Source organism: Trachymyrmex septentrionalis, unplaced genomic scaffold, assembly GCF_001594115.1.
Source record: "Trachymyrmex septentrionalis isolate Tsep2-gDNA-1 unplaced genomic scaffold, Tsep1.0 scaffold173, whole genome shotgun sequence".
NCBI classification, from domain to species: Eukaryota; Metazoa; Arthropoda; class Insecta; order Hymenoptera; family Formicidae; genus Trachymyrmex; species Trachymyrmex septentrionalis.
Genome location: NW_017304897.1, coordinates 212226 through 223864, shown reverse-complemented (window position 1 = coordinate 223864; position 11639 = coordinate 212226). Strand labels below are relative to the sequence as shown.

General features: G+C 28.6%; 1 protein-coding gene across 6 annotated transcripts in view; it reads right to left on the bottom strand.

Annotated features, from left to right (window-relative positions):
• The window catches only part of LOC108746496 (transmembrane GTPase Marf), a 146041-nt gene that overhangs the window by 114937 nt on the left and 19465 nt on the right, over window positions 1-11639 (bottom strand). Inside the window, exon 2 of one of the 6 annotated variants that reach the window (XM_018483309.1) lies at window positions 4993-5129. The exons of the other annotated variants lie outside the window; for them this stretch is intronic. The gene's annotated coding sequence lies outside the window, so the exon portion shown is untranslated. The remainder of the gene's footprint in view (window positions 1-4992; window positions 5130-11639) is intronic. 6 annotated transcript variants of the gene reach the window in all.

Genomic DNA, 11639 nt, shown 5'->3' with positions numbered 1-11639 from the left:
TATTAAACATTTGATATGACGTCTCTAATATGAATTTCTATGTCTCATGCAAAAACATTTTATATTTTAAAGAGTTTAATTTTTGATCTTTAATCTTCATTTAAAAAAATTTTTTACTTTTTAAGTTTCTTATCTTTATTAGTTTTCGTTTCTAAGTTTTTAAAATTATATTTCTTTATTTTATTTTTAACTATATATTTTTTTAATTTAAAAATTTCTTTTTAAAATTTTAATTTAAAAAATTTTTTTTTGTTTAATTTTAATTTTTCTTTAATTATAATAAAAAAAATTTATTTTTTTAAGATTTCCGTCTATATTGTAACTAACTTCTAGCAGCAGTCGGGAGTATATTTTTTTTTTAAACAGATTTTTAATATGTAGATAATATTAACTGCATATAAAGATTTTTTTTAGTGGAAAAGATTCATTAAATATGATGCAATCATTTATAGACTTATATAATATTTATTAATATCAGTTCATTAAATTATCAATTAATGAATTATTATTCTTTCAAAATAAATATTATGAATATAAAATAATAAAATCAAGAGGATTAATTTAGAGTCAGCGCGATAAGAAGTGCGCAAAAAATAATATTCTTAAATATCATTTAATAGATCGTACAAAAATTACATAAAATTTGAACGTTTCGGCTATCGGTTTTAGCCATCTTCAGCAAACAAAATTAGTAAAAGTTAAATTATATCTTACCCTAATACATCTAGATATTGTCAATATGTAAGTATATCTCCTCGATCGCTGAGATTCTGACAAAAATTATGCCATCTGCACGAATCCATGGGAAAGCACAATCATCGGTCCACGAATAATTACAATCTTTGAATGATTTGACAATTTCACGACCAAGAAGGCTGGGATAACTTCATGGATCGTATAAAAAATTTAATTAAAAATAGACACATAGCACATAAAGATTTGGTTGACAATGTCTGTATACGAATGATTCTGCTTCTTGACTCTACGGTACCATTTATTTCTCTGTACATAGAAAAATTTAAACGGTTCAACAAAAACGACATCAGCTTTTCATAGTCCTAATAAAATGGATAAATATATTAAAGTATAAAAGGATATTTGTCCCCATACATCTAAGAGCAATATAGTTTATAAGATATCGTACAATAATTGTGATGCGTCGTACGTTGGACAGACGGGCAGACAATTGAAAACTGAAATTACAGAACATCGTAATATTACATAACACTTCTGTCCGTTCTGTCATAATGGAGCACAGGCTGCAGTATGATCATGAGTTCCAGTGGGATAATGTTAAAATTTTAGAAGAGCCTTGCTATAGGAAACACTTAATTTCCGAGATGCTTAATATTAAAAAGCAATATTAAAAATAGTTTGAATTTACAAACTGACATTGAAGGTCTTCATAAGGCATATATACCTATTGTAAGGTTTGACTTCACTGACAGTCCGTCTCTTCTCTCAGTCCGTGGTGATCAATATCAGTGAGCGTACATAATAATCGATACACAATGTCCGTCTTACATCTGCGTTCTATTTGTCATTATATATTCTAATATCTTTTTTTATACTTATAGGAACACACTTGTTTGAATAATTTATACATGATTTTGGTAAGTTTTTATTACTTATTAGTATTTCGATATGTTAATTTATTTGCGTTTTTTTTGTAAGAAATCTTTTTATCTTTTTTATCAACTAGAACTTTTCCAATAGATATGTTACACATTTGACTGTTCAATCGTACATGAATAATGTCGAGTTCTACATCAAGGCTCACCCGAACTGTGAACATAATGAATATGTGAACATTTGCGATAATTAATTTTGTACTGCGGTTTTTTTCCGATAAGTTAATGTCCGAAGAAGGTTCAATCCGGTAGCCGAAACTTGTAATTTATTTGTATATAAACTGAGTCTTTATTATTTATTTTTTATTTTTCATTATTTAATTTTACTTTTCTCTATTTGTAATTTTATTCTTTTAATTGTATGACTTTTTAAAATGAAATGCACTTGATTTATTATTATTTATTTTTTATAGGAAGGGTCCTTCAATCTGTTAAATGATATAATTTAAGTTTTATTAATTTTATTTGCTGAGGATGGCTAAAACCGATAGTCGAAACATTCAAATTTATGTAATTTTTGTCCATTAATAAATGATATTTAAGAATATTATTTTTTACCGAGCTGACTCCAAATTAGCTCTTTTAATTCTATTTTAATATAAGAATTCAGACAAATGATAGTTTAGTGCGGTACTTAGTGCACAAATATTAATTAAATGTATAGATAAGTTATATTTGACTTGCTTTACATTCGAATATTTCGACCAATACTTGGTATAATCATCGAAATCAACGAAGAATAAAAGAGGATATAGAAAAAGAATAAAAGAGTTTGTACTCTTCTGCGTATCAGACGAATCCCCACTTTGTGTTCCGAAATTTCACCATGGTTAGTCATGATTATAAAGGAATGGCAGATACCTATGAGATGTTAAACAATTAGTATTTTAAATAATGTCAGCTAAATTTGCAGAAACTTATCTGAAGACATGAGCACAAATTACAAATATATTACAAAATTTAAGCTAAGTTTTATGTCAAATTTCAAAAATATTGAGTTACAATTACAGATAATATATATATTAGCTGTATCGGCGTCAGAATCGTTATTTAAAAACATTACTTATGAGAACCCGAAGGTGAAGCATTAATAAATAAATATCTCAAGTATATACGTAGGCTGCTGGAAAAATTTCTGCAATTTAGTACTTCCAGTGGCGCCAACGTTCTGCTATTATCATATCCGTCAAATTAGACGTTTTTAACCTATAATTCAATTGATTGTTTGTACCCAAGCCAACTAGTTTTGTTTGCATAGTATTTTAAAAGAAGTTATTTTGTAAGAAAATGGAAATTTCGCGTAAAAATTTTCGGGCAATGATTTTTTATGATTACAAATGTAATCTAACTCCGAAACAATGCGATCGACTTCATTTGGTTTTTGGGGATGAAGCACCATCCAATAGGACTGTTTATTAATTGGTTTGCCGAAATGCAAAGCGTGGACGTACCTTTCTTAGTGATGAATTTCGTGAAGGTCATCCATCCACGTCTGTTGTTGCCACTGTGCGTGAAATGATTGAGCGAGACCGGCATATAACATACCGCGAGATTCAGGCATCCTTAGGCATTGACATGAAAGCAATACATACGATTTTGCATGATCACTTGAGCGTACGGAAACTTTGCAGTCGTTGGATCCCACACAATTTGACCGAAGCTCAAAAACAGGCTCGTGTTAAATAGAGCAAAGAAATGCTCAAGAAATTCAACCGAGGTCGGTCAAATTTGGTCTACAACATCGTTACTGGGGACGAAACATGGATCTATTCGTATGAATCCGAAAGTAAACAACATTTCGCTATTTGGGTATTTCAAAATGAACCGAAACCAACAAAAGTTGTTCGTTCACGCAGTGAACTGTGCTGCCAAGCAAATGATTGCTTGTTTCTTCGGTTATATCAAACATGTGACAACCGTGGCTTTAGAGGATCGAAGGACTGTAAATACTGATTGGTATACAACAATTTGTTTGCCAGAAGTCATAAATGAATTGCGTAGAATAAACCGAAATTGTCGCATCATCCTTCATCATGACAACGCCAGCTGTCACACAGCATGTCAAACCGTTGATTTTTTTATTCAGTAATAATGTCGAATTGATGACTCATTGTCCATATTCACCTAACTTATCATCTAATGACTTCTTTTTGTTCCCATACATTAAAAATAAGATGCGTGGTGAGCGATTTGAAACCTGAAGCAGCTGTTGAAACATTTCGTACACTGATTTCTGAAGTTACAGTCTTAGAGTGGAAAAAATGCTTCGAAAATTGGTTCGAGCGTATGCAAAAATATATCGATCTTAAAGGCGAATACTTCAAAAAACAATAAAGTCATTTACCGAATTTTACATGTTTTTTTTTTATATTGTTTGCAGAAACTTTTCCAGCAGCCTACGTAGATTTTAGTTATTTTAGCGATTTCAATTATCTATTTCTAGGAGCACCGCAAAAAGATGGATATTATTGTGTAGTTAACATCCACTTCTTCAGAGAGTGATAGTGCGCGGTAGCATTTTGCGGTTACAGGTTTTAGACCGTCATGTTCGCAATCGGCTTTCTCTCTGCTTATGACATGAGCTAACCATAACTGAGAAATACTAAAGTTTCCTACTAACAATACATTTCATTGATTAATCGATTTAGTTCCTAGATTCAGCCAATATCCAATCAAAAAATGTTCATACAACGAGAACTGATTTCTAACCAATAAAAAACTCATGTAAACCAAAATACTTTTATTTATTAACAATAAATTATTGATAATTATGTGCAATAAACCAAACTTGGTCAATAAGAAATCTATAGTTAAAAGTTGATAAGAATATACATTATAGTTATGGAGATATGCGCTTACAACCGATTTGCCTCGGTAAAATGCATACTTCCTCCGTTTTTCGCCTTTGGTTGGCAGCAATCGGTCATAAAAACTTAACATTAGTATATTAAATTATCAATTTATTGATAAATTATTCTTTCAAAATAAATACTAGAAGATAATGATCTAAATACTATCCATCGATGATTGTCGTTATTTAAACTTGCAGTGAATCAAATTTATTGGTCAACTTATAACTTAAATTTGCAGAAATATGTTTATTGCTGATTTTCATCTCCTCTGTAAAAAATAATTCAAAATTAAGTTTTTCTTATAAAGAAAAAGACATTCTTCGTTTTCACGATAAAATTCGTTTTTATAACCTGTATCTTTTCATTTAGGCTTCTGTTTTAATCTATTTCTACGGAAATCCGTCATAATTGTATCACAATTCGATATGCTATGAACTGTATTAGAAAAAAGACATGCCATTGATTATATCGCTGAAGTCTATTACGCAGTTGTGAACGACCGTGCATACCTACTGAAATCAGCAACCCGCATCGACATATAGAATGGACCACCGATGGCAGAGGTGACGGTAGAAAGACGAGTAAGAGGCAGATAAATGGATGAACTTCTTTTTCTATTTACGAAAGCCTGATTGATTGGTAAGTACTGCTGGATCAACAGCAACCAATCAAAATTAAAAATTCTGTTTTTAAAAGAACTCAAGAACTTTTAAAATCACATTTTTTATATGATCTAAATCTTTGACCACTTCTGAAATAATTCAGCAGCTAAATGTTATTATAAATAAATTATATTCCATATTTTTTTCAGATTTTTAAAGGATCCCGCACAAAAATCATAGAATTTTAGCCTTCGGTAAAATTGACGGAAACTTTAATGTTATAGTTTTTGACTCACTGATCAAAAATAGATACAAAGCTTGAAAATGACTAGTTTTTTAGTTTAAGTCGTTTAAAGTTTTATTTTACAATATTAATTGCTTCAAAATCATGTTTCTATAATATATTAAAAGACTTTAGATAACAATATGCTAACCACTCTCACCATCTTCACTCTCACTCTCCCAAACCCTTCACTCTCTCCCCACAAATTTCCCACACAAACACATACACCCGCGTGTGTATTTTTATATGAAAAACTACTGTAAAAATTGAAGTAAATCTTTTACAATCATGTATTTAGATTCTGCTATATTTTTACGACTTCTCTCATACGTTTGAAATGCGTGAGTTCCCTTACCTCTCACGTGTGAGATGCTTGATTATCACGAATGTTTGTTTCCGTAAAGCGCCGTGTGCATAAATATATCGAGTACTTACTGAAGTACGATAGTAACATAAAATAAAAAATTCTTTTCCTCTTCTCTTTGTGCATTCTGAACGTGAGGCAAGGGGAATCACGAAAATCAAACACCCCAAAAAAATAAAGCACCTATAACACACGTCCACATCGTTCATTGCGGGTAATTCTGAGAACGGATCAAAAACTAAAATCAAACATATCATTGATGACACACATGCACGCGCGCGCGCGCGCACTTGCACAGAGTGAGTCATTTTAAGTGATACATTGAAATATCTCACAAAATATAAAAAAAATTGTTTTAAACCAAAGTTGCTCAATTATTAGAAAGAAAAAAAATGCAAGATTTTGGTTGATCTCTTATAATTTGTAAAGTACTCAACGAAAAAATATTTTATTATAGTATTTTGAAGAGGTCTTGACATCAGCTATATAAATATAAAATAAAAAAATTAGGGTTTTAAAAAATTTTAGATAAAAAAACTCTAATTTTAAGAACATCTTCTCTAGGTCAACCAAAGTCATCACATTTTTTCCCCCTAATAATTGAATAACTTTTACTTAAAATATTTTTCGGTATATTTTTTTATATTTTTTGAGATATTTCAATGTATTACTTAAAATGACATTCTGTACATGGTGTCCCATGACGTTTAATTAATATTTCAGAAATTAAAAGAAATAAAAATATAAACTAAAAGTTTCTTTGCCAATTTTGACTCAGACCATTATTTACGGGGTTAAATTAAAGTTTACCAATCAGATTGCGCGTAGCCAGAGTATGTAGTAGCGTAGCATAACTATAAGATTCTTCGAATTTACTATGCGTTCTCCCAATTAAAACTTTATACTATAATTTTTCATATTAATAAATAAATAAATAAGCAAATAATAGGTAGAAATAAATAAATTAATAAATTAATAAAATGAAATTAATGATTAAAATAAAAAATAAAATGTAATATAAAATAAAATATCTATCTAAAATAAAATAAATAAATAAAATAAGATAAAATCTAATATAAAATTTAAAAAATACCTATCTAAAACAAAATAAAATAAAATTTTTATATATTGTAATAAAACTGTTTTATAATAAAATACTCGTAAAATAAATAAATAAAATAAATAAATAAGATAAAATAAGGTCTCACGTAATGTATAAATAAAATCTTATTTCATTTTATTTTAAATAGGTTTTATTTTATATTATTATATATAGTACAATCAATTTATATAGACGAAAATTGAGCGGGACTTCGGAAAAATTAACACCAGGATAAATTTTTGCACAAATCTTTATTTTTCCATAAGATTGAAGGAGAAAAAAGTTTACTATTGTACACGGTAGCTGCTAAGAAAAATAATTAAACAAATTGGGCCCAAATTTCGGATTTTTTTAAAATATTTCGATAAATATCAATTTTATTTTACTAAGAAAATATAAGAGAGGAAAATTAAAGAGTGGGAAATTTTACACAGAAAAGATTCTGTAAGTTTTTGTCGTATGAGCAATACTTTTCATGTAAGAAATTATGCAAGATGTGCAGTGAAGTTACGGAGCGAGCCGACAAGACACTAAGTAAAATGGAGCATCGCGCGAACGCACGTGTGCATAAAAAATATCATAACTTTTAAACGAATTATTGTACAGAAATCGGCTAAAACGTGGAAAGCTGAAATCTTCAGCTTTTTAATAGAATTGGTTTCGTTATTCTACGATAATTTTTAACAATTCGACAATGGATTAAACAATATGTTACAAGCAATTTTTGACTTTTTTTATAAAATCAGCTATAAGTCGGTATCGAATTGTTAAAAAAAAAAGCCTGCAGGATATTACAGTTATTATATACTTCATACTTTCATTCCACGAGGGGAAAAATTTTTTTTTAATTTTCTTCTTTAAAATCGATCTATTGATATTTTCAGTAATTTTCAAAATTCTTGAGTAAATGTAAAACTTAAAATTGTCACAGCTTTGTGAAAAATTACACTAGATAGAATAATTTTTAAAAAAGCAATTGAAAGCTTGGAATGTCTATTTTTAAGCCCCGTATCAAAATTTTCCATCATACTTCGAATTTTTATTTATTTACATAAATTATGAAAATGTCATAGCTCGATTTTAAAAAAGAAAATTTTTAAAAATTTTTTCCTCGTGGAATCAAAGTATAAAATATAATATGTAATATCCTGCGATTTTTTTTTTAAACGATTCGATACCGACTATAGTTGATTTTATTTAAAAAAAAGTCAAAAATTGTATGTAACATATTGTTTAATTTATTGTCAAATTGTTAAAAATTATCATAGAATAACGAAACCAATTCCATCAAAAAGCTGGAGATTTCAGCTTTTTAACACATTTTAGCCGATTTCTGTACAATAATTCATTCAAAAGTTATGATACATATTTTTTTGTGCGCGCGTGCGACGCTCCATTTCGCTTGGCGTCTTGTCAGCGCGCTTCGCAACTTTACTACACAAAACACATTTTGCATAATTTCTTAAGTAAAAAGTATTGCTCGTACGACAAAAACTTATAGAACCTTTCCTGTTTAAAATTTTCCGCTCTTTAACGTTCCTCTGTTATATTTTCTTGGTAAAATTGATATTTATCGAGATATTTGCAAAAAACCGAAATTTGGGCCTAATTTGTTTAATTATTTTTCTTAGCAACCACTGTACAATGGTAAACTTTTTTTCTCCTTCAATCTTATGTAAAGATAAAAGTTTGTGCAAAAAATTATCCTGGTATTAATTTTTCCGAGGTCAAATCCTATAATAACTGTAATATCAGTACTTATTTTATCTTATTTATTTATTTCATTTATTTATTTTATTTTAATTTATACAGATTTTATTTTATTTTGTTTTAGATAGATTTTTAATATTTCAATAGATTTTATCTTATCTTCAATAGACTTTATTTAATTATTTTATTTTATTTTATTTTTTAGATATATGATTTTACATTAAATATTATAACAATAACAAAAAAATAACTGTAATAAGCTAATGAGAGTCAGCATCGATAAACGGCGCAATTATCTAGTGAACAATCAATAATCAGAAATTGGATTGATGTCTTTTTTATTTTGAACATTTCTACTCTCTTTGGAGTCCTCCTCAGCAAAAATGATATAAAAATAATTAGCTCACATGTCCATAATGTTTAAGTCACTCGCAAATTGACAAAGCGTTTTTAATCTGACATTTTTTTTGAAAAACAAGAACTATTTAGGGTTAAATTGGTATCACAAATTAACATTCTCAGGACGGTACCTGAACTATTTATCGTCACATCCTATTTCCCATAAAAAAGGTGTTATAATGGACAGAACTATGTTACTCTCAGATCCAAAATTTCACTGTGACAATATTAAATTCATGATTTGTACATTACTAAATAATGACTATCCGGCAGAATTTATTTTTGACACAATCAATAGTCGTCTAAAATATTGGTATAACAAAAAATTTCTTAGTAACACTGCCACAAATGACGATACTGATAGTGATCGGGTATCTTGGTTTTTGTTGCCATATATTAATTCTACGTCAGAGAAATTTTCATCGATTTGTAAAGACACCGACATAAAATTAGCGTTTTTCAGTGATAACAAATTAAACAGATTCATAAAAGTACAAAAGGACATTCTCCCAAAATTTGATAATAAAAACTTGGTCTATAAGATTTGTTGTAAACAATGCAATGCATCTTATGTAGGACATGCAAGAAAGTTTCCAACAGAATATCTGAACATCGCAGACATATAAATTGGAACACGGACACTCACTCTAGAATTACTGAACATCGTATTGAATTTTCACATGACTTCGATTGGGAGAATGTCCAAATTTTAGACAAGGAGAAATTTTTAAACAAAAGATTGATTTCGGAAATAGCATTTATACACATGCAAAAGAATGGTTTTAATTTACATTCAGATACAGAAGGACTGCATCATACCTATGCAGCGATGCTTGAAAATTTCTCCTGATTTATTTAGCAACCAGTTAAGATTTTTAATTATTAATTTATCTTGACAAAAGTTTTTATTAGTTTGACGAAAATGTAACAACTTTAACGAAATATGTTTTATATTGAATTTTTTTTTCTTCTTTTTTTTCCTTTTTTTATTATTTAATTCTTTATTTTACAATTTTAATAATGTTAACAGTTTTTAATTTTTATATAATAATTTATTGCGATTCTTATTGGTTTGACTTAACAACAATATACATGTATTGTGTTCTTTATAATTGCAAATTTGCCTTAATGTTTACTGTGTGACCTCTTATTTTGAGAACAGTTCATATCTATGTGACACGTCGTCGTACATGGACGTGTGTGATCTTTATATTTGATTTTAACAATTCTACTTTTCAAGTTTTAATATGTTCAACAAAGCTTTAGTGCATTGCTTCATGTTCCGTGATAGTAAGTCATTTATAATAAATTATTTACGCATATATCACTCTAATAAGATTTGTTTAAAAAAAAAAATGTCAGATTAACAACGCGGCATTTTTGTCAATTTGCGAGTGACTTAAACATTATGGACATGTGAGCTAATTATTCTTGTATCATTCTTGCTGAGGAGAACTCCAAAGAGAGTCAAAACGTTCAAAATAAAAAAGACATCAATCCAATTTCTAATTATTGATTTTCTAATTATTGTTCACTAAATAATTGCGCCGTTTACCGATGTTGACTCTCATTAGCCTATTACAGTTATTTTTTGTTATTGTTTTAAAATTCGAGAGTCCTAATATAATTATTGTTATTGATTAAATATTATCTTATTTTATTTTATTTTGTTTTAGACAGGTACTCTTTATTTTACATTAGATTTAATCTTATTTTATTTATTCGTTTTATTTTATTTTAATTACATATTTTATTTTACATTACATTTTATTTTATTCTATTTATTTATCTATTTACTATTTGTTTATTTATTTATTTGTTAATATGAAAAATTAGCATAAAGATTCAATCGGGAGAACGCATAATAAGTTCGAAGAGCCATCCCATGGCATGCTACACTACTACATACTCAAATTGTGCGCAATCTGATTGATCAACTTTAATCGTTAATATTTCGGTAAATAATAGTCTGAATCAAAATTGACAATGGAACTTTTAGTTCACAATTTCATTCTCTTTCGCTCCTTGAAAGATTAATTAAACATTATAAGACTCTATACACATACTCGTATATATCGTATTCATTTTATTTGCTTCAGGCAAATATCTCGAAAAATACAGAAAAAATGTTTCAAATAAAAATTGAATGGTTTTGAGGAGGACATAAGAGTGCCATTAATTTGACCTTGAATAATTGTTTAAAGGTCACATAAAAGTTTTTAATTTTAACTTTTAATTTCTTAATTAAATGCAACCCTCCATTTTTCATTACATTTTCTTATAGTTTATCTCAAGAGTTTTCCAAAACACATTTCATGAAATACTTTTCAAAATATAAGGCTTGAAAAAAATCATAGTACGAGGTCTGTTCAAAAAGTATCGCGAATTTTGAATTTCCGCGGGTTACGTATATTCGATTTTCGATTTTTTGTGGCGTTATGTTGGTACTCATGTCTCTCACTTATGCCGACAAGTTCGGCCATTTTGTTAATTTTTCGGCCATGTTCAGTTAATTTTTGACAGCTGCTTTGCTTGCACGTGTTTTGGCTCGTCTTCGATTTTTGCCTATTCCAAAAAATGGATCAAAGAATCTGTATCAAATTTTGTGTGAAAAACAAAATTAAGTGCGCGGACGCATTCCGAATGTTGACTGTGGCATATGGTGAAGCTACCTTGGACCGAAGCAACGTTTATCG